This window comes from Dipodomys merriami, unplaced genomic scaffold (assembly GCF_024711535.1).
Source record: "Dipodomys merriami isolate MVZ:Mamm:240054 unplaced genomic scaffold, mDipMer1.0.p SCAF_22, whole genome shotgun sequence".
In the NCBI taxonomy this organism is placed as follows: domain Eukaryota; kingdom Metazoa; phylum Chordata; class Mammalia; order Rodentia; family Heteromyidae; genus Dipodomys; species Dipodomys merriami.
Window position 1 is genome coordinate 4,914,073 of NW_027203604.1, and position 22,734 is coordinate 4,936,806.

At 36.6% G+C, this 22,734-nt stretch overlaps 1 protein-coding gene across 41 annotated transcripts in view; it reads left to right on the forward strand.

Moving 5' to 3' along the window:
• Nucleotides 1-22,734, forward strand: part of Ptprd (protein tyrosine phosphatase receptor type D) — a 2,013,525-nt gene that overhangs the window by 874,879 nt on the left and 1,115,912 nt on the right. For all 41 annotated transcript variants that reach the window (XM_070033182.1, XM_070033181.1, XM_070033197.1 and 38 more), the window contains one exon: nt 1,405-1,451. The gene's annotated coding sequence lies outside the window, so the exon portion shown is untranslated. The remainder of the gene's footprint in view (nt 1-1,404; nt 1,452-22,734) is intronic.

Here is a 22,734-nt window from a genome sequence, read left to right on the forward strand (position 1 = left end):
CTTATTCCATTTCTCAAGTTGTTCTTAGTATAAAATCCACTTTCACAATAATCTCACCTAGGAATTAAATACTTTTAATTACTTTCCACAAATGGTGTTAAGACTGAATTTATGGCTTTTCTTGTTAGACATTTTATCACTTGAGCCACACTCTAAGCCATTTTTGCATTGATTATTTTCAAGGTAGAGTCTCTGTCTCTGTCTCTGTCTCTGTCTCTGTCTCTGTCTCTGTTTTCTCTCTCTCTCCCCCCTCTCTTTTCACCTGGGGTGGGGGCTGAGCTGTGCTCCTCCTACTTGTGCTTCTCCCTTGTCACTTGGCATGATAAATGTGGGCCAATGTCCCCAAATATTATGCTTCCCCTGTACTTGGCCATTAGTTGAGGTGATGTCTTATGAACTTTTATGTCCTGACTTGCCTGATACAGTCTCCCAAGTAGCTAGGTTTACAAGGGAGCACCACCATGCCCAGTTAAATATTCTTTTGTCAGAAAATGATGCAATATATTGTTTCCTTTGATTCTGGAAGCAACCAGTTGAAACAATTGCATAGATAGGTAGGTAAGCAAAATATAACTTCTAAAATAATACTGGTCATTAATTCTCTGATTAGATTGAAGTAGTTAATTAACTATTAGAGTACTAGTCAATTAACTAGTGGAGTACCTGCTTTAATGGCACATTTATTCATAAGTTTTCTGGAGTTTACAAGTAAATTTCTTCATTACAGACAGAGATTAAACCTCCAATTTGTTTATTTTGTTCATATAAAATATCTCTACTTAAATTAAAGAAAATTTAAGATCTTAAAAATATTCGTTGAGGTATTAGTACCACTGACTCAACAAAACTTTTAGAAAAATACTGTAGGTATCAAGTAAAGTTGAATGATGATAATAAATTTATAGTATAAAGACAATGGTTTTATTATATAAAATACCATCAGTAATTTAGGATATATGATGATACATAAAGTGATAGGTTTGATAATCATGTGTGCCCATGCATACATATGTGTATTTGTATATGAATGTGTGCATTATTGGTATTGTAGGATAACTGAAGGAGAGAAATCTCTGTAAAATAACATAAAAATGAAATTTGTATCCATTTACTATATTTGTATCTCACAGAAAACAAGGAAATCCTAAACATTTTCTGCTTGCTTGTTATAGGTAGCACAAAAAAGCTTCATTAGAAGCCCAAATTAATATTAAATCACAATACTTTGATGTGAGTTGAGTTATGCTGCATCTGACAAATATTTTTTTCAAAACTTTGTTAAATATACACTAATTTTTCATATAGTAAAATTTCTCTTAATATTGGATCACTAACATTTAACAAGGTTTGAATTAATATTTGAATTCTAGTGTTAAAATAATACTTGGGGTTTTATTTTTCTAGGTCTCAGGGTGGTGAACTTTTTTGAATTCCAAACCTGTGAGCTTATGGTAAGTTTATAATCAATATATGTAATTTTAGAGCTATTTTGTTTTTATTAACTATTTGAATGTTTCTAAATTTTAAAATAATGTAAATTATAGTAATTCATTTGATAGTTTACCATTTATGTTGACAAAAATGTGATATTTTCTATCAAAATGTTTATGTTCTTGTGTAGATTATAGTAATGTAATTTATCTGATAGAGTTCTTGATTGAGTTCTAAGTGGATTTGAAGGCTTGGTATAGAAAGGTGAAGATTAGGACCACTGGGGGGAAAAAAAGTTCTTTGGACATGAGTGACAATTTTATATATGAAGTTTTTCATAGTGAGGGCTCTTTGATGTCAATGAATAGAGGCAATGAGTTATTTAAAGTAAAACTTATTTCTATCACCTGTTAAGTTTTATCAAGTTGGGTTTATTTATGAAAGCTAGAATGTTTGAGCTTTAAGGAGTTGAAAGTAAAGTCTCATACTTACGGAAGTAAAATAAAGAGTAGCAAGTAGTGACTTCTGTGACAAAGTTTAGGCATTATTTTTAATTTCAGTAGTTGAGTTAATAATTGGTAAAATGTGACTCTGAACTAATCTAAGCAATTCATTAGGACAGAATGCATGTTACATTATGGAAATGAATTTATTTTCAAAGATGTTTTAAAAGATGGTAGACAGAAGGCACTATTAGAAATTTTGAGATTCACTTTTTAAATTATATTTTTTAGAAACACTCAAGATAGAATTATTGAAAATGAATGTTATATGGAAGAAAGTGCATATCATATTCCTTAATGTTACCAGGAAGACTTGTTGATAGTGCAATAAATTTTGATGACTTATTTGAATGCAAGTAGAGGAATAATTTTATCCCCAGATACATGTTAGGTTGTAAATTATATTTCACAAATGGAGTTGATTTTTTTTTTCAAACATCATTTCAACCCTGCATACCTGTATTGGGCAAGATCGGTAGGAGTAAAAAAGGCCTCAGTAAGAGAATAAATCAATCCGTTTGAGATTTTTAAAAATTTATCTTTCTTTTTTCTAGTTAGGATGTGATTTGTATTTCTAGTGGACACCACATTGGAAGTAGAAATAAACTTGGATGATGGAAATTTAAAGTGTTCTTTAAAGTGAATTTCCTGAGCAATGTAGGGTAATTTAAGGCTTAAAGATATGTGGAAATTATTAGAACTTCAATGGTCTGTGGATATTATACATAATACAACAATTCTCACCAGTCCTGAGAATTTATAAATAAGTCTATAATGAAGTCTTGGAAGAGTATGTTAGAAAAAGAAAAACCAGAAGCTGCTTCTGATTACAGGAACAGATTGGAAATTAGGAAAATGGATTTCCATGAGCAAACAATGGCCAGATATAACATGACTTCCCACTGCACAATTAAAGCAAAAAAAAGTTATTTAGTTATTCAATAGCATAGATTTGTCATTATTTATATCCATTGGTAATATTATATTCTGATCTGTTTTCTGGAAAGAATTTACCTGAAAAAAGTGGCCTTTGAGATTTTTCTCTATGGAATTTACACCATCCCTTCCTGAGTTAAATGAACTGTTATATAATTACAAAATAAAATAATCTGAATATTACCTTTATAGGAAGTGGTGATCATAGAACAATCACCCTCCAGCTGATCTGACTATTTTCTAGCATAACCCTGATTATAATCTCAGATTAACAAGTGATGAGTGGCCATGATATATTGTTACCTAAAAAACTTGACCATTAATTATGTGTCTTCTCATTCAATAATTCCTCTTTACTCTTGACTACCAATAATCTATACTGGTTACAGAAAAATTCTGATATGATAGAAGCATGAAACTTAGAATCTAGATATGTGTTCTTATCAGTCTATTAATTACTGTTCAATCTTGGTTTAAATAAATAAGCCGAATATGCTTATTTGAAATGAATTTTTACATTTTATGCTCATGTAATCTATAAGTTGACTTTGATAGAAAAGTATTACAAAACATCCTAGATGTAAAACACCCCAGATTATATATTATATATCCAATCTGGTCAATTACAGTAGATTATTATGAGCACTCTATTATGTTGAACAAATTTTAAGAGTACAAGTCTTTACATTAATTTTGCTATCCAAAAGGAAACTACATTTTATATTTACAAGTATAAGTATACTTTAGAGTTAATTTGAGAAATCTCTGCTGTTAAATTGGGCTTGTGCCCAATTTAGCCCATAAGTAAATAATCATAAAACTCTATATAGGTATCAATAAGCACGTCTCAAAGAATTTGCCTGGATCCCTAGTATTTACCCTAAGTGTGCAAGGGCAGGCTAGGACAGGGTAAATAACCTGTACTATTGTCAAAGAAATTGATATAGTGTTGAAGTTGAGAAAACTTTAAAGAATTTGAGTTAAATTTGTCATTACTCCTGATAATAGGCATTTGAGAAGATTATTATTTGAGAAGATTATTATTGCTATATTATGCTAACTGCTGATATTAGGATAGGATGTAGAGTGTCTGTGCATATATGTGACTGTGTTCATGAACGTAAAAAGGGAAGAAATTACTGATAGTCTAAAATTTAATGTCGCCTATTTGCGTTCTTCCTTATCAGTAAACTTAACCTCCACTCTCAAGTATGAGGTAGAAGTATATATTAAATACTGACAAGACATAGCTCTCTGAAGAAGTATAATTTGGGGACAGCATTACTTTGCTTTTTAAAAGGTAGATGTTTTTAAAGGAGCTTTTTGATCTTAGCTATAAAGTCTATGACACGAGTTTACATGAGGTTGATTGAACCAGTAAACATGTATTATATGTAAAAATACTAGCGAAAGAGAATTTTCTTATTTGGATATGCAAATGTATCATTAAGGCAGTAAAATCTACTGTTCTCTTATTATAAGTGATATAATCAAAAAATGCTTGCATTCAAATAAATGCATCATTAAGGCATTAAAATCTACTGTTCTCTTATTATAAGTGATATTTATAACCAAAAATGCCTACATTCAAATAAATTTTTTAAGTGATTTGTATTACTCTCAATATTTGTGAGAGGCTTTAACATGGCTCATCAATAACATTCCCTTTCCATGTGTATGGAATCTGTTTGTCTGCCAGACTATAAAGCTGTTAGTGGAGTTGGCATTTTAGGACCAACATTTTATAGGATGTTCATTTGTAATAGAATAGAAAAGAGATTTATCATTGGGCCTATTGATTTTTTTTACTAATTTTTCAAAATTGGTGGTATTTTTACATATATATGTTTACACTTAAGTAACTTTTATTAATCTCATCATTGAAATGTGATTATTGCTTCCAATTATTCATATATATTCATTTTGTTTATGAGCCATTGGTCCTTGAAAGTATCATTCAGTGAAGATGTCTCTTGTTCTACATATTTCAAACCAGACCAGTATTTATGAAGTAATATATATGAAAAGAGTTTCTTTTTTTATTGTGAAAATACCATACAGAGGGGTTACAATTACATGGGCAAAATAATGAGTACATTTCTTATCAAGCATTGTTGCCTCCTCCTTTGTTTCCCCTTCCTATCCCTTTGAAAAGACTGTGTACAGATTGTTTGAACATTATTGCTAGAGCATTTATATGAAATGGGGATATGACCATGAAATTTTCAGGTCATAACCCTACATCTCATAAAGGTTGAATAGAAATTAAGGATTACATACAATGTGAGAGAGGATTTATTTTGTTCTTGAACTACCAAAGTAGACATACTTCTTAGACTCACAATAAAATATACAATGTAAGAAATCTGGCTAACTTCGCCAAGGAAATGTGTAGTCAAAACACTAAGTTGTTTAGTGTTTTTGTTGTTGTGTTGGTCCTGGGTCTTGAACACAGGTCCTGAGCAAAGTCCTTCAGCTTTTTTGCTCAAGGCTAACACTCTACCACGTGATCCACAGCTCCCCTTTTGGCTTTTTTTTTTTTTTTTGGTAGTTAATTATAGATGAAACTCTCGCAGATGTTCCTGCCTAGACTAACTTCTAACTGCAATCATCAGATCTCAGCCTCCTGAGTAGCTAGGATCATAGGCATGAATCACAGGTGCTCAGCTTGTTCAATGGTTTATTGGTGTTTATTTTTAATGTTTGAAAATACATTTATAAAGAGTATATATGTAAAGAATTTTTAAAAATGTATGTAATCTGAAGGATATATAGCTGAAAGACCTAAGAACAATCATTCTCTATGCATAGAATAATTACAAAAAAACCTGTGTGAGTGTACCATACAATGAACGACAGACTGAATGTCTGTGGCAGTCATTTTGACACACTTTGATTAATGAAGGGGAAGGAAAGACATCTAATTACATCAATTATATGATCGTTATAGGACCATGTTCTTGGGTTTCCCTTGTAATATATCTTTTCCCATTTTCTCTTGTCACACATGCTGGCCTGCCAGAATACTGACATTTCAAGACCTGATAACTAATATCTTCAATGAAATTAAAATATTAAGAGATATTCAGATGTGATATTTCTCACATTTAGTTTAACAGAAAACATTTTCAGGATACATTGTAAGTCTTATTTAAATATATCTTCCATGTTTCATTTTAATAAGCAAAAGTAAATCTGATATGACAGTAAGATTAACTACTCTATTCAATTTATTCAATGGAGAATAACTAGAAGTCTGGCCACATTGTAGTACAACTGGTACATGGGTTAGTAGTTGTTAACAAATAAATAACAATCCCTGAATTCTACTCCATTCTTCGATAACAGAACTTGAAATCATTCTACCAGTTTTGTGTATACATTTTGTACCTTTGCTACACTCATAAAATCAGCTCGATTGGGAAGCTGATTATGTAAAATATGACCTGATTATAACAAATATAACTTATGTATAATATCACCTGATGATGACATAATCCTTAAAAACCATGATGTTGGGGCTGGAAAGGTGGCTCAGTGGTAGAGTACTTGCCTTGCATGCCTGAGGCCCTGGGTTCGATTCCTCAGCACCACATAAGCAAAAAGAAAAAAGCCGGAAGTGGCACTGTGGCTCAAGTGGTAGAGCACTAGACTTGAGCTGGAGAGCTAAGGGACAGCGCCCAGGCCCAGAGTTCAAGCCCCACACCCAGACCCCCCACCCAAAAAAAACCATGATGTTTTTACATGTACATAGAAAATGGAATTCTACATCTGATGAGACCTTTCAATTGACATTTATGAAAGGTTGGTTCAATGATGCTTATTTTCCATAAACTATTTCTAAAACCTTACCCCTGAATACATAGGAATCATCACCTCTTCACATCTTTGGGTACATTGTCCCTATCTGACTAGCTCATATATCCACCTGTGAATTCCCTGGGCTTAACTTTTAATACTTACTCTATATTATTTCCACACTTTATCTAGCTTCCCCTCTGTTTCCAACATGTCAGAAACAAGTAATTTAGTTGCTAAAGCCTTTCCATTTGTCTACAGGCAAACTTATCAACTTCTATAAAATGTGTATGTGTTATCTTGCTCCCCATTTGATATACCTTGGCTATGTGGGTAAATCAAGATTAGACATTTGTTGATGTGACTGGTTGATAACAGGGTGATAGGAAAAGCAGTAAATGTATTGGGGGAAAAGAGCTTTAGAGCATATTTAAGCTTTCTAAAGCCTTTCAACAGAATATATTTAATTCTGTAGCAATGAAATAGAGGAGATTTCATTGTAAAGCTGAGCAGAATTCAACCTCTAATACGTCAGCTTTACATGACACATTATTAATAAACTGCCACTGTTATCACTTGATAGCAATCTCTGGTGACTGTGTTTTTTGAACTTGAAACCCAAATGTATTTTTTAAAGTAATCTCTATTTTATGAATACCAGTTTTTTCTCCCAAATGCCTGTTTTCCCCTCTGCTTTTTAGAAATTATTGTACCATTTAATTAATGGCTTCATTTCAGAATGCCGATATGGAACAAAAATCGCTAGAGGATTGAGAGTGTGTGCCCATAAATAGATATAAACAGGTTATTATTGCTGCTATTATTTTATGAAGACAAACACAGGAGGAATAATTGTTAGAGAAAAATGTCTATGTCATACTTGGTGCCATGACCTTTACCTGATGAAAGGAAAAAATACCTGAAAAATCTGTTTTCTCAATTTCCCCCAGTGGCTCCCACTCCTCGTTTTTCATCACTACTCTGGTTTTCGATTTCCATTATATATATATTTTTTTTATTTCCCATGCTTTCTTCAGTTCACTGTAGCATCAGTGAACCAGGCCCTGGATTCTACGGGAAACAGTTAACTAACAGGTCTGAGTTACAGTTCTGGTGAGCTTGTGAGGGTCTAATGTCATTCTCCACCTACTCAAGTCACCTATGAAATTCTTTGTGCTCTGTATGTGTGTATATATATATATATATATATATATATATATATATATATATATATAATGTATATAAATATATATGTATGTGTGTATACATATATGTATATATAAATATATATGTATATATATGCACATATACACATGGGTATATACATATATGCACACATACATATATAATAACTGGCATATATATATATATATATATATATATATATATATGCCTTAAAGCAACTTTAGGTTCTCCAGAGGGACAGTGCATAGCTTCTCCTCATTAGGTTGTGATGACCAGGTTTAAGGGAAAGGATTTGTACCCAGAATCACAGAGAGCTTAGCACTTGGTAAAGCCTATATACTCAATAAGAGTTGGAAGTATATTTATTACTGCCTTGTAGAAATTAGATGCTTAATTTCAAAATTGCTTAGTGATTGAGCAAAGTAGGAAATAGATATTCTCAATCAGTAGTCAATTGTATTTACTAGGTACTGTTGCACATTGTAGCATGATTTCAAATAAGATGATGTTCTTTTTTTTTTTTAAGATGAAATTTGAAGTTAGGTAGGGAGAATATTTGTGGACCATAGGAACCCTGAATGAGCTCATACTTAGTTATATGACCTCACAGAGATGATTTATTTTTTCAGGTCGTCATTTGTTCAAATATAAAACAAAGAGGATGTGGCACTGTGGATTCTGAGTCTTTTTTGCTTTAAATTTAATTATTCTATTGTTTCAATTGCAGTGCTTTTGCTCACAAGGCAAAACAAAGTAATCTGTTTAGTCTCCAAGAAAGGTTCATTATCATACAAACAAGAAGTTAAGCAGTTATAGAAATCCGTACAGGATATACTGACATCACCAAAGACCTACATCCTGCCCATGTTTGTTTTTTGTATAGGTTTGTTCTTTTCCAGCTTTCCTCAGAATTAAAGATCTCAGCTGTGGTTTGAGTTTAACATATAAATACAACCTACCAGGTAGACAGAGTTACCTTGCTTTCTTTCAATGTTCAAGTTAAAGAAAGTACTAGGAGAATCTTATCTACAGGTTTCCTCCAATCAAACATCCATTCCCTTCACATCATTTTGACCAAATTGTGTCCTCTGTCATAGGATCTAGACTGAAGGACCAATTATCAGTGGTTTAACCCAATCTTGTTCATCTTCTGCTTTTGGAAATGTGTTCTGGTTCCAGAGAAGTTCAAGGCTGCACAGAGAAGATAGTCAACTCAATTAAGGGAACTAAAGTTCTCAAAAGCAAGAAATTACAAATGGCTCTAAGTGAGCAAACAGCATTGTCTGTTACACTCATTCTGCTTAGGTGATATACTATATTTTTAATTGAATATTTTTATTTTCTACAAGGATATAACAGATAAACATGAGTCTACTTTCAAGGACGTCTACAGGGATAATTAAACAAACGATTGCTTATTCAGTAAAAAAAAAATCCTATTATTTGTATTCATATTCCTTCTCAGATTTTTTTCAAGAACTACCCATTTAAGGAGTATGACTGAAAATCTTCACAGTAAAGTCTGTCCTTCAGTGACATTGCTCAGTTGCCATCCATAACCACCTCTAAACAAATGCAGAACATATTGTTAATCTGCTACCTTTACACTGCTATTCTCTCTCAATAATATAACAACCATAACCCTAAACCCCTAACCTATGCTTTCTTCCAACATGACTCTCACACATCTGATAGAAAAAGTTATATTTTCTTTATTCATGCAAGTTTCAGCTTTCACTCCCCCTATAAAGTGTTTCATGAGTCTTCAGCTCTTCCATATGGCTTTTCACTGTCCTTGTGATTCCACCATAATCCCATTTGATCAGTTGCTTTTACAGTTTTACATCCACTAGATGACCTCCACTTTTTGTTGTTATTGTATGGTTGTTTCTCTCTACCAAGGTTTAAGTTCAAGGCCTCAGTCTTGCTTAGCCTGGTTGTTAGGCTGGTGCTCTACCACTAAAGTCCACAATTCCAGCCCTATTTTTTGCTGTTATTTTGGAGATGGAGTCTAGTTGACTTTTCTGCATAGGCTACCTTCAAATTATGATCCTCCAAATCTCATCCACTTAAGGAGCTGGGAGAGCAGATGTTAGCCACCAGCACCCATGAAGCTGGTTTTGTCTTCAACTCTGTAATAACTGGCCTAAGGCAAGGTTTATTGTATGAGTAAGAGGATCGAACACATCCATCCCAGGGGGCCATGCAGAGGCAGGCAGGCACAGGAGAAAGATTATTATGAGGTTTATTAGAGGGGCCATATTTCCCCCAAGAGGGAGCACATGGCCTCTGTCACCAGTCACCATCCAGGTAGGAGGGTCTGAGGGATAGGAAGTGAGGTAAATGGGAGTTTAGGTGGGTCTGGACAGAGAGAGGGAGGAGCCAGCTGTATGGAGGGAACTCCAGGAATGGGAGGGGGGCCTAGGTCTGGGTGGAGCTGAGGACCAAAGATGAGCATAATACTAACATTCCCTGCCCTATTGTTTAATAAGAATAGGGGGTACCAGATGGGGGGGTGGGGGGTAATGGGTGGAGGTCATTTCTTCTGGAGCTACTTCCTGCTGTCAAGGGGCAAAGTAGTCAGGGGTCTCTGCTTTGTTGCTCAGCATGTAGCATCTGCTTGACAGTGGTTGGTAAAGGTTTTCCTTTTTCCATGACAATAGTTATCTAAAATGCAGGACACAATTAATAAAAGGCAAAACTGCTGTTAGCAGCCAAATAGAGGAATATGCCATGGAGGGATTGATTTCCAGAAGGGGCTATCAAAGACCTGAAATTGCCTTTTCTGTCTCAGATTGGAGACATAGCATGGTACCTGACTCCAGGCATCCTGCAGGTGGGCGAGTAAGACTTTTCTGCTTTAGTAACCTGAGGAGGGGGTAGCAGAAATATTTAAAGGTACCAGAGCCAATGGGTGTCACAGGCTCTTTTGTCTACTTCCTGCTGGACTGGGGACATCAAGGAATCCCTGGAGCTGGGGTTTTTAGGGTCCGGGTCTGAGCTGGGCAAGGCAGGGCAGTGTAAGTGATGTCTCTGGTTGCCTGCAGGAACAGGATGGCCTTGATTTGTTTCCAAGTGGTATCCTGGGCAGGGGATGTTATCCTGCTGAAAGAGACTTTGGTAAAGAACAGGCAAAAAGCTGACAAAAGATCAAACAAAAAGCTGACAAAGTGACAGTCAGTTAACAAGAATGACATAGGAGAACACGCATTGACCATAGGCCAGAAACATTTCATTTGGAGTATAAGCCCCATTGCAGCCCTTTACAGGGAAGGAGGAATAACTGGACTCATGGCAACAAGGCAGAAAGTAGGTGTCTAGGGTCTTTTGGGCAACTGGGTAGGGGAGAAAATAATGGACTGGTTGGGAGTACCAGTCAGAAGCTATTATAAATACAAATAGCAGGTAACAAAGGCAAGACTGCTAAATTTCTGTCCAGTTAGAAGGTAGACAGGAATGGACATTTGGTGGACAAGCAACTATTTCTCTTGATCCCCCAGCTCTGATTAATTTTGAAAGGGAGAGCATAAAGTGACTCCATTTAGGATGTCATCACCTCTTCCTCCTCTCCATGATTTTCCATTGTCAGGACTGACTTTGTCCTGGTGGGTGTCTCAGCGTCCATTTCTGGGATAGCTTATCCTGGTTGGCATTTACAGTTTGGACTCAAGGCCTGGGCACTGTCCCTGAGCACTTCTGTTCTAGGCTAGTGCTTTACCACTTAGAGTCACAATGCCACTTTCAGCCTTCAGCTGAATACTTCAAGGTGAGTCTAGAGCCATGCCTCCAGCCTGGCTCTGTGCCCATTAGCTGGGAGATGGAGGTTTAGAGGGATTCTTTGTGCCCAATATGGCTTTGAACTGTGGCAAAAGGAGTCTATTACAAAAGCCCTTTTATTTCCAATTAAAGCAACAAGGAGATCAATGAGATAGAGGTTACCTATAACTTGGTAACAATTGACTAACAATTACTTGTCAGTTTTTTTAATAAAATCCAGTAGATGTTTTTAACCTGTGACTGATTGGCACTCTAAGTACTGCCCACTGTCTCTGGGCAACCTGTATAAAGTGGTTTATATACAAACATTTAACCTTTAACAAATATACAGGCCTTTTCTTGGGCTACAGCAGCATAGCCTGTTTAACACTCTGATGTTAGACAGATCTCAATAGGAACATAATCTCAGCTCTACATGCTTTTGAACAGATGATTTTTACAAGCTCAAAAGTTACTGCCAATTAGGACTTTGAGCAGATACAGGGGGTTTGGGATTTACATTTTACAACCTTAGCTTTTACTGCCCACTATTACAGATGACTGGCAAGTTTTGCCCAGTTAGACCAACATGGGCGATTGGCATGTTTACAAAATATCTTTCTAGGACCTCTTGGAGGGTCAAGCTCAAGTAACTCAGAATCTGATACCACTTTTGTCATCCCAACAATTGCTTGTAATTTGCCTCTGGTTGTTTTAACATTGTTGGGGTCCCCAGAGTGCCTTTTGTATGTTGGGAGAAATGCACCTTTGGCATTTCCCTTGGTCAGTCGCTGGACTTGAACTCAGGGTTTGAGTGTTGTCTCTCAGCTCTCCAGCTCAAGGGCTAGCACTAGGCCACTTTGAACTCCAAAACAACTCCTCTTTGAGCACTCTGCTGGCAGATTAGAGATGACAATATCACAGGAACTTTTGTCTGCCAGGAATGGCTTCGAACTGCATTTCCCATATCAACGAGTTTTTACAAACGGCCACTTTTACTCCAGTTAAAAGCAACAAAGATGGTCATTGGAAGTAGTTTTATAAACATGGTTTTACCTGCATTTGACAAACTTGTCCTGTCTTACTGTGGGCTTGCTGGAAACTGTTACAAAAAACTTTCTGGGCAAACTGGAATAATCCTAATTTATCTTTTTTCATTTTGAAATAAACCTTTAGGACAACTTTATCTTTTAAACTTTTGTCTGGGAGGCCAGACACTGACCACAACTTCCCAAATTTTTACAAAGGGGACCTCATTTTGTAAAGTTACTTTAATTTGCATTTAAATGCCTCATTGAAACACTGGGCTACACCCTTTACCTCCAGGCTGCCCTGCCAGCAGTACAGTGAATAAAAAAGGTGACATTTTTCTGCAGTCTGAGTTAGGCATTTAGTAGTCTTTTTTTTTTTTTTTAATATACTAGCACTGTAGCATCTCTCTCTTTCTCTCTCTTTGAGAAATACATCCAATTGTAAAATAGTATAGAAGTCAACTTATATTCTTTGTTCATACACCTCTTATGGTCTAACTTGTGGGGATTAACATTTATGGAACCAAATATCCAAAGTGGCTTGTGTTTTACCCCAAATTAGCAGGCTTTTGATCTTGTGTGTTGAAGCAAGGCCAGAGTCTGAGCAAGGCTGTGGCATCTGTCACACCTCCAGCTGGTTACCTGTACAAATTTCTGCATATACTGGTTACACTGGCTTTTGTATGCTGGTGCCACTGGTTTAGGCAGCTGTGCCAGGGAATAGTCACTCTGGTCCCTTGATCTTAAAGAGATTTGATAGGCACACAGGGGAGAAAGCAGAGAATTAAGCCCTTAAGCCTTAGTTTACTAGCCATGGTCAAAGGTACAGTATTTAACTCTTAGCATAGATGGACATAGGAATGACATAACTCACAGCCAACTTAATTACCAATTTCATTTACTTTGCAAACGAAACTGCCTTTTCAAACTCCTTTTCCAAGGCCTTTTAAAACTCCCTGTTTTTTCTTTTTTTCACAAAGTTTTAAGGCAATTTAGATTAAATCACAACTTCCATTGACAAAGATTTTGTTAGGTTTTTAAAACGAAGTTGCCGAGTAAGAACCACACCACACACGTGGTATTCAGGTAAGGGGTAGGTTTATTCATCTTTCTGGCCATGCTTGCCCTCCATGACATGGGGAAAGGCCTTGGAAAGAGGGTGCCTGGGCCTGGACTAGGTCTTATCTAGAGTATGGGCAGAGAAAGGTGTGGCCACACCTAATTCAGTTGTGACCTCAGCAGATGCAGATGTGACCTCTTCTAGATGTGCCAGTTGCCTAGGTAACACAGGTACTGGGTGGAGACTTTGCTGCAAGGAGGGTGGAGTCTGCTCGCCATCCAGGAATGCACCTTACAGATTTTTAGTAAGAAGAGTACTTGGTAACCTTGAAATCATAACCACTTACATATAGTCAAATAGACACAGATAGACATGTTTGTGTATAGATTATAGAGTACGCTTAGATTTTTAAAATTGGCTGTTTTAAAGTTTTGAAATTTTGGCGGTATTACTTTTTCTAATTACGATGGAACCCCATGGTCAGTTTAAAATACAAAACTTTGCCAACAACAAGAAACTTAGTAAACAGGAGATGACACGACCAGACATGTGGTCTAGCATAATGGTGTCACAGGCCAGGTGGGGAGGGGGAAGGTCACAGAATCAAGTTGAGTTGGCAAGAAACAGCAGCTGAATTACTATGATGCCAACATGGCACATCCACCACATGCTCAATGCTAGAGAGAAGATTTAACAGAATTTAATACACTTTTGGTAATATCCAAACTTGTTGACCTTTCTGGGATGTTTAAACTTAAAACTCACCCATTTTTTATCTCAAGGGGTATAAACAAGCTATTGCTCGCTTAACCAAGGCATTTAGCAAAAGAAATACTTGTGAATACCTTTAGTTGAAAGAAGGGAGAGGTTACCAGAAGCTAATTTCAGAACAGCAAGGGGCAGTGTTTAAGGGGAGGGGGAGAGAGACTGAGAGGGAGAGCTACCTGCCCGAAACTCACAGAAGTGGAGTTTTAAATTTGGGGCCAAATTTGACTCTGATGGGGGCTCAGCAGCCTTCCAAGGCCCATTGGTGGCCTTAATGTGAAGAACTTTAGTATCCTTCTCATGGTAAATGACCTGAAGCTATGCACCTACAGTAGAGCATCCTCTACAGTGTGGGGGTAGGGAGGTTGACCCCGTCAGTGGAGAAGGTCATCGCGTTGGTCCTAGGGGGCTCCTTGGGCCACTGTAGGCCCTGTAGGCCTCTTGCAGCTAGGTGGGAGCACTTGGCCAAGATTTCGGTCAGACAACGGGGGTGGGATTCGATTAGCCCATAAAGGCCCAGGTGGCCTTTCCACTGAGATACCGGAATCAGAAACCTGGACCTGGGATAAACTGGTCACTTGCCCTGGAGTGGGACTTTATTAGCAGTGTTGGATGGACTGGTAGAGCTCTCGGTCATGAGAAAGTTACCTTGGTGGTCCTCTGGAACTCAGGATAGGTTCCAGAGCAGCTGGTTGAACCCCCTTCCGAAGTGAAGGGGGAAGCAAATCCACTGGGGAGCCTGTCCCCGCAGAGGCCACCAATGTAAGAGGAACAAACACATCCATCCCAGGGGACCACACAGAGGCAGGCAGGCACAAGAGAAAAATTATTATAAGGTTTATTAGAGGAGTCATATTTCCCCAAGAGGGAGCACATGGCCTCTGTCCCCATCCAGGTAGCAGGAGGATCTGAGGGATAGGAAGTGAGGTAGATGGGAGTTCAGGTGGGTCTGGGCGGAGAGAAGGAGGGGCCTGCTGTATGGAGGGAACTCCAGGAATGGGAGTTGGACTCAGGTCTGGGTGGAGCTGAGGACCAAACTTGAGCCTAATACTAATAGTATGTTTCCTCCAGTTTGAGTTGAATAATAGGATGGTGATAGACCAACATGTTTAATCCAAGTAAACACTGGAGCATATCTTTTTTATTTCCAAAATAAGAGAATTAGTCTTGAGAAATGCTTCTCAATTATTCCTTAAGTGTCAAAATGTTTCTGTACTTCATGTTAACCTACAGGCTTAAGTAGAAATAATTAACCACAATAAATGTAAATTTTCTCTCAAATACCATGTTTTAAGATTTTTAACTCATACGAATGTTATATTCTATAGTTTTTATTGTTTTAAAACCATAGTATATATATTTTATATTATTAAATATCCAATGTTTAGGGGTGACATTGATCAAAATGAATTATGCTCATAAATTATCATGTTGAGTTGACACTCCTTTGTATAACTACTAAAAGATAAAGAAAAATAAATACAAACAAAAAAGTGTTGGGAATTGTTAGGTTTTTAAAAAGAGGTAGTCGAGTAAGAACAGCACCAGCATGCACACGGTATTCAGGTAAGGGGAGGTTTATTCAGTAGACCTGCTGGGACCAGGCAAGGTTAGCACTCCACATGGCTGGGAAAGGCCTGGGAAAGAGAGCTGGAAAAGAGAGAGAGAAAAGAGCTAGAAAAGAGCAGTGAGAGAGCTAGGTAGCAGAGACAGCTAGAATAGAGCAGTGAGAGAGGGGAGAGAGAGAGAAGAGAGGGCAGGGAGAGCTAGAAAAGAACAGAGAGAGAGATAGAGAGAACTAGAAAAGAGCAGCAAAAGCAGAGAGAGCAGAGAAAGCTAGAATAGAGCATGAGAGCAGAGAGAGCCAAGAGCAGGGAGAGCTAGAAAAGAACAGAGAGAAAGTCTGGGCCTGGGCTAGGCCTTATCTAGGGTATGGGCGGAGAAAGGTGTGGCCACATCAAATTCAGATGTGACCTCAGCGGATGCAGATGTGACTTCTTCCAGGTGTGCCAGTTGCCTAGGTAATGCAGGTACTTGGTGGAGACTTTGCTGTGAGGAGGGTGGAGTCTGCTAGGCATCCAGGAGCAGACCTTACAAGAATAATATCATGCTTATGTATCATTGTGTAAAGTTGATTATACAGGGAGAATCACTTTGCATTTCCTGATACTCTAGGCAAACTACTATGAGCTAACTAATGGTTTTCCTTATTTTAACAAAAATTACAGGCTTAAAGAATAGAAAATAATCTGTGAGATATAAAAATGTGTTCACAACATCAACACTAATTGTAATGAAACTGAGTTATTATTTTATTGTATATTAAACAAAATGCGTATGGCTGTATGATTTACCTTTATAAATCATTGTTTTTGAAAGCTTAGCAAGTGTAAATAATTTTCTCCTCTTCATGCATATGAACAGTCCATAGCCTTTAAAATGTAACAATTATTTGATTCCTATTGTCCATTTATTAATGTAATTAGTAGAGTATGAAGTCTCTAAAGAAGCACTGGAAAGAAAAAACATGTGCCAAGATGAAATTACTAGAGAAGAAAAAAAAAATCTTCAGGGGAGAAAAAAATAAACCAGCCCTAACAGCATAATACTTGTGCTGTCACAAATCAGGAAGCAGCCAATAAATGATTCATCTTGTGTCCATCATAGCATATTTATAAATTCATCTGACATTTCTGGCCTATGAGAGAAAGGAAAAATAAAATTATAGATTTTCTTCTATAGATGACACCATCAAGGAAAGGACTTACGGAGGGTTGTTTGGTCATTTTCGTTTATCATTTTTCTCTACTTTCCATCCTGACAGCTCATACACACAAGGTCTTCAAATGCTAAGAATCAGGGCCAGAGTTTAATGTTCTTTTCTATTTTCACCAAGGGCATTTGATGGTTTCCATAATTGCACAAAAAAATGAATAATATATATAGTTTCTGGGAATATGTTTTGAAAAAATTGGAAAAAGTGATTTTACAAATAGACACAGCTGTTTTTCACAGTTGAAACATCATATTTCTTAGGTCTTAAAGGTGTCTTTCATATAAATTAAAAGCTTAGCAGCATAAAGAATAAAATGAAAAATGTGAAAATGAAAAGCAAAAACATCATCTGAAGTGCATCACAATCCTTGGGTTTTGACTCAAAAGGATAGAAATGGAGAGGATATCCAAGCTTTCCCTCCAGTCCTTGTACAACAGGTTATTGAGCAGGAATGATTTATGATTACAACGAACAACGTGTGTGTGTGTGTGTGTGTGAGAGAGAGAGAGAGAGAGAGAGAGAGAGAGAGAGAGAGAGAGAGAGAGACAAAGAGAGAAAGATATATATATATATATATATATATATGGAGAGAGAGAGAGAGAGAGAGAGAGAGAGAGAGAGAGAGAGAGAGAGAGAGAGAGAGAGAGGGCATGTGTTTGTGCGTAACAGTCCTAGTGCTTGAATTCAGGCCTGGGCACTGTTCTTGAGCTTTTTTTGTTTAAGGCTATTACTTTACCACTTGAGCAGTAGTGGTGGAGCCACAGCTCCACTTTTTGGTGCTTAATTGGAGATAATAGGTTCAGAGACTTCCCTGTGGCTTCAAACCACAATCCTAGATTTCATCCTCCTGAGTAGCTCGTATTACAGGCATGAGCCACTGGTAGCCAGCTAATAACTCTTTCCCATGTCAAATTTCATCAACATTCAAACTCTGTCAAAATATCTCTCTCTTTCCCTATAGGTTTTTGTTTATACATATATTTACATATATATATATGTGTGTGTGTGTATATAATATATATATATATATATATATATATATATATATTTCAGTTCAGAAAAAAATACCTAAACAAAAAACAGGTAAGTTTAGTGAGTTTCATTTATCTTTTATATTTTATGTACATAATATAGATTCCACTTTATAAAACCATTTAAGGGTATTACTGATAAGTTTTATTATTTAATAACTATTGTCATTTCTGTGTTTTGAACATGGAGTTATATATACCTAAGATACTAGCAGGAAATCAGACATCTTGAGATGTATGGAAGCTGAATGTCATTCAAATTGTTACTAAGCAAGTACTACTGTCATGTGGAAGTTAGAATAGCTAAACATCTGTTCATCAGTCTTGGTGAGAAGAATTCAATCAAAATAGGAAACAATAAAAGTAGAAACTATTAAGAGCAAAAGTGGGAGAGCATGGTGGCAGGTTAATCAGAGAATTAGCATAATGTGTGCCTCAGCATAGCAGGAGTTAACTGTTGTATAGTCTCCAGCTAAGGCTTTGAGTGTCTTGGTGCCAAAATGTAATCGTAGAGTCTTACTTCTTTTCCATCCATGTATGTGTATTGGATGAAGGTTCTATTCTGCCTAATAAACATCCTGGTTAGAGGAACTTTGTAGCAGTCTGTCTGGCTTGAGGAATTTTATCCACATTTTTCTTAAGAACTTTGATTGCAGTCTTTTTTTTTTTTTTTTGTCGGTTGTGGGGACTGAACTCCGGGCCTGGGCGCTGTTCCTAACACTCTAGCACTTGAGCAACAGAGCCACTTCTGACCTGTTCTGTTTATGTGGTGCTGAGGAATTGAACCCTGGGCCTCATATATGCAAGGCAAGCACTCTACCACTGAGTCACCTTCCCAGACCCTTGATTGCAGTCTTGGGCGATGGTTTTGGAGTTTTGCAGTTCCAGGAGCCCAGTGGCTGCCTCAGGATTAGCACACATTTCCTAATAAATTATTCTTAGGTATAGTGCTACAAAGTAACAAATGGAAGCCCCTATTTTCTTGGATTGGGTTTCTTCAGGAAGAGAAATAAATGCCTTGACAGTTGAAATGCAAGCATTAAACTGAAAGTGCATTGGTTGTAAGTGCTATTAAGTCCAAAAAACAAAAAAGAGTTGTTATATAGAGAGTTTAGAAACAAAACAAAGGAATGGAAAATCTTGAGTTGCATGTTAATAAAGGCACTAGTCATATGGTAATCTTCAAAACCCTTATTTGGAAAGTTCTCAAAAGATATGAATCCCAGTATGTACTACAAAGATATTGGTAAAATTGAGTTTAACATTATGTAAAGGAAGTCAAAGCTCCAAATCCGTTTCTCAAAATTTGATGTGCAAGAGAAAAATGTGGCAAATATGTTGGAAATTGTAGATTCGTGGGCTTCTTTCTGAAAAATTCTCATTTACTTGATCTAAATTGGAGTCAGAAATAAAAGCCCTCCCCCAACATCCACTGCCACCTTCTGCAGAGATTCTCCTTAATCTTGCTCAACATGAAAATGAAACAAACATTCCCTCCAAAGGGACAAATCTAAGGAGTGCCCCAAGGTTTGGGACGTTGTTTTTAAATTAAGAATGCGGATCAAAATCACTAGCAGACTTTTTCGCTAAAGGCTTTTCTGAATCCTACCTCAAGTTTCCCAAGGAATAATCTATAAAGTGATTATGGCACAGGCACTTAAGCTTTTAAAAGTTCAGTAGGTGATTCACATAGGCAATGTACATCACTTTACTAAGTTAATGTTGTTTCAGGAGTCTACCTCCAGGGAAGCATCTAAAAGCTTTGATTGCTATGATTTAATCCCTTGGACAAGTGTATAAACATAAAGAATCTAAGCCTAGATCTATCTAAATTAGTGAATGCCTTCCATTTGGGTGAGAAACTTTGAGCTAAATTATGTTGGGCAAAATGCAATTATGTCATTGTCTGAAGTCATATGGAGAAAAGTTTAGATGGTCAGGTAAAGCATATTGTTTGGTTGTTACCATGAGCTAATTTTAGATTTATAGCATAAAAAGACAAAAATATATTACTCAAGTGTACCAATATATCAATGATCATTTCCATGGATTATGGTTAGGTACATAAGATAGTACTTTGTAGAACATTTATGATTTTATATTTATATGTTTGCTCAATGATTTTCACATAAAGTAGTGTTTTGTCTTGATATAAGCATGAAGCATCACAGCTAGCCCAATTCTCTGAATCCGAATGGAAGGAGAAAAAGGAATAAGGTAAGAGGACAGTGAAAAATGCCTTGAGGCATTCCAGCATTAGGAATTGCAGATGTGATTTCCCATTCTCAACCACTGGTTTCCCATCTTCAACATTACTAATGCTGGAATGTTCCGTAAAATATACAAATAAAAAGATTACAATTAATGATTATTTGTTGCATGTCTATGAGGAACAGTGTGCAATGTTTGTGTCAAGTTTTCCTCTTCATTATAGACATCATGTCTTATGATCCTAATAATCATTTAATCAGAATTTTATGGTCCTGGGGAATTTTGAGTCCTGGTGAACTTAAGTGAATTACCTGAGGTATCAGAGAAGTTAACAAATAAAACCAATAGATCTCCATTTGTTAAGCCTTAGTAGCAAATAATGGTATTGTTTGAAGCCAGAATGAGAGTTCTAGACCTTTGTCCTTTTCTGATAATAAAAAACTTTCCTACGTACTGAGGATCCTTGAGACTTTATTCCTCATTGTCAAGATTATGGAGGGCAGAATTCTCAATTTGTTGTTATGAATTATATTCTGAGGTTTGGAATTAATATGATAGTCTAACCATTTATTTGTTTTACTTTTGATTTATTTATAAGTAGCTATATGATGGAGGTACAAGTACTTGAGTCAGGTAATGAGTATAACTTCTTGATAATGTCACCCTAACTTTGTTCTCCCCATTTTCCCTTCCTGTCAGTCTAGTCTGGCAACTTAAATACTGAGGTTAGAAGTTAGGCTCTCAAAGAATTGAAGACAAATTCTTCAAACAACAATTTATCTAATATGGAGCCCCCCCAACAATAATTTCTTCAAAATTATTGATTATATGAAATGTAAGAAAGCACTGTGGAAAAAAATGGGGAAAGTTAGATTCTATGTGGGAAATGCCATCACAAGCTCTCAAGGACTTACAATGAATTGATTACAATCAGTTACACTCCTATTGGTGATAACTATAGGCAATCAGAAGGACAACAGAATTGCTGGACACTGATGGCTTACACCTGTAATCCTATATACTAAGAAGGCTAAGATCTGAGGATCACAGTTCAAAGCTAGCCTGGACAGGAAAGTCCATGGGACCTGTATCTCCAATTAACCACCAGAAAACTAGAAGTGGTGCAGTGGCTCACGTGGGAAAGTGCTTGTCTTGAGCTGAAGAGCTGAAGGATAGTGCCTAGGCCCAAAGTTCAAGCCCCATGCCCCAAAATAAAAAAATGGACAACAGAAGGGCATAAAAAGAATACAAAAGTCATTTAAAACAAAACAGAAATTCTATTCATTTTTCTTGATGTATGTAGATTTGTGTAAATAAATGCAAATGCATTGTATATTATGAAATATTGCATTCTTCATCATACAATGTAGTACAAAATTTTACTTCATAGCTGATATTTTTCTCTTAGGGCACAAGTATTTTGGATATGTTTTATAAATTACATAAATGCCAAACTTCCATGCACGCGCGCACACACACACACACACACACACACACACACACACACACACACACAATCTGTTGAACTTAATTGTTTCTAAAATCAGATAGGGAAAGAAGCATCCCAAAGTCTTAGTGAGGTACAGTTTTAGATGTTGCACAAAATATTATCTGTGTGTGTACATGCTCATGCATATCTTGTAGAGATGACGAGAGACAAGTTCAAGGAATCACAATGTGTGGTTATTTAATATATTCATCTTTGCCATAGAAAAATAGAGATGAATACTTTATAAAGAAAAGAAGCTTCCCAAACTCATAGCACTAAGGTCAGATATTCTAAGATCAGGTGGCCTCACTTATTCACTCTCTAGAGAGCATGTTATGGCCAATGGCATCATGAAGATTGCAAGTGTGTGTGAAGGGAATCACATGATGAGATGGAAATCCTGAGAGAAGGAAAGGGAAATATTGCTTATTTATACAAACCACTGTCACCAAAGCTAATGTGTATCCAACAAAAGAGCTACCTAGCATAAACATGGGTTTAGGGTGCCGGCTCCTAGCCTAGCATATGTAAGGCCTTAGGTTAGATCTCCAGCACTGAAGAGAGTAAAAACACAGAAAAATACATCTGAATACATCTGAATCTTGGCTCAGGGAAGTGCCTGCTATACCTAGTTATCTTGTACCAGGTCTGCCACTTCAGGTTCTATCACCCACCAGAATAATCACACCTTCAAATTCTTTCCAAACCATTGCATTTAGACTTGTCTATTTCTGTAGCCATTAATTTTCTCTTTCATTATAA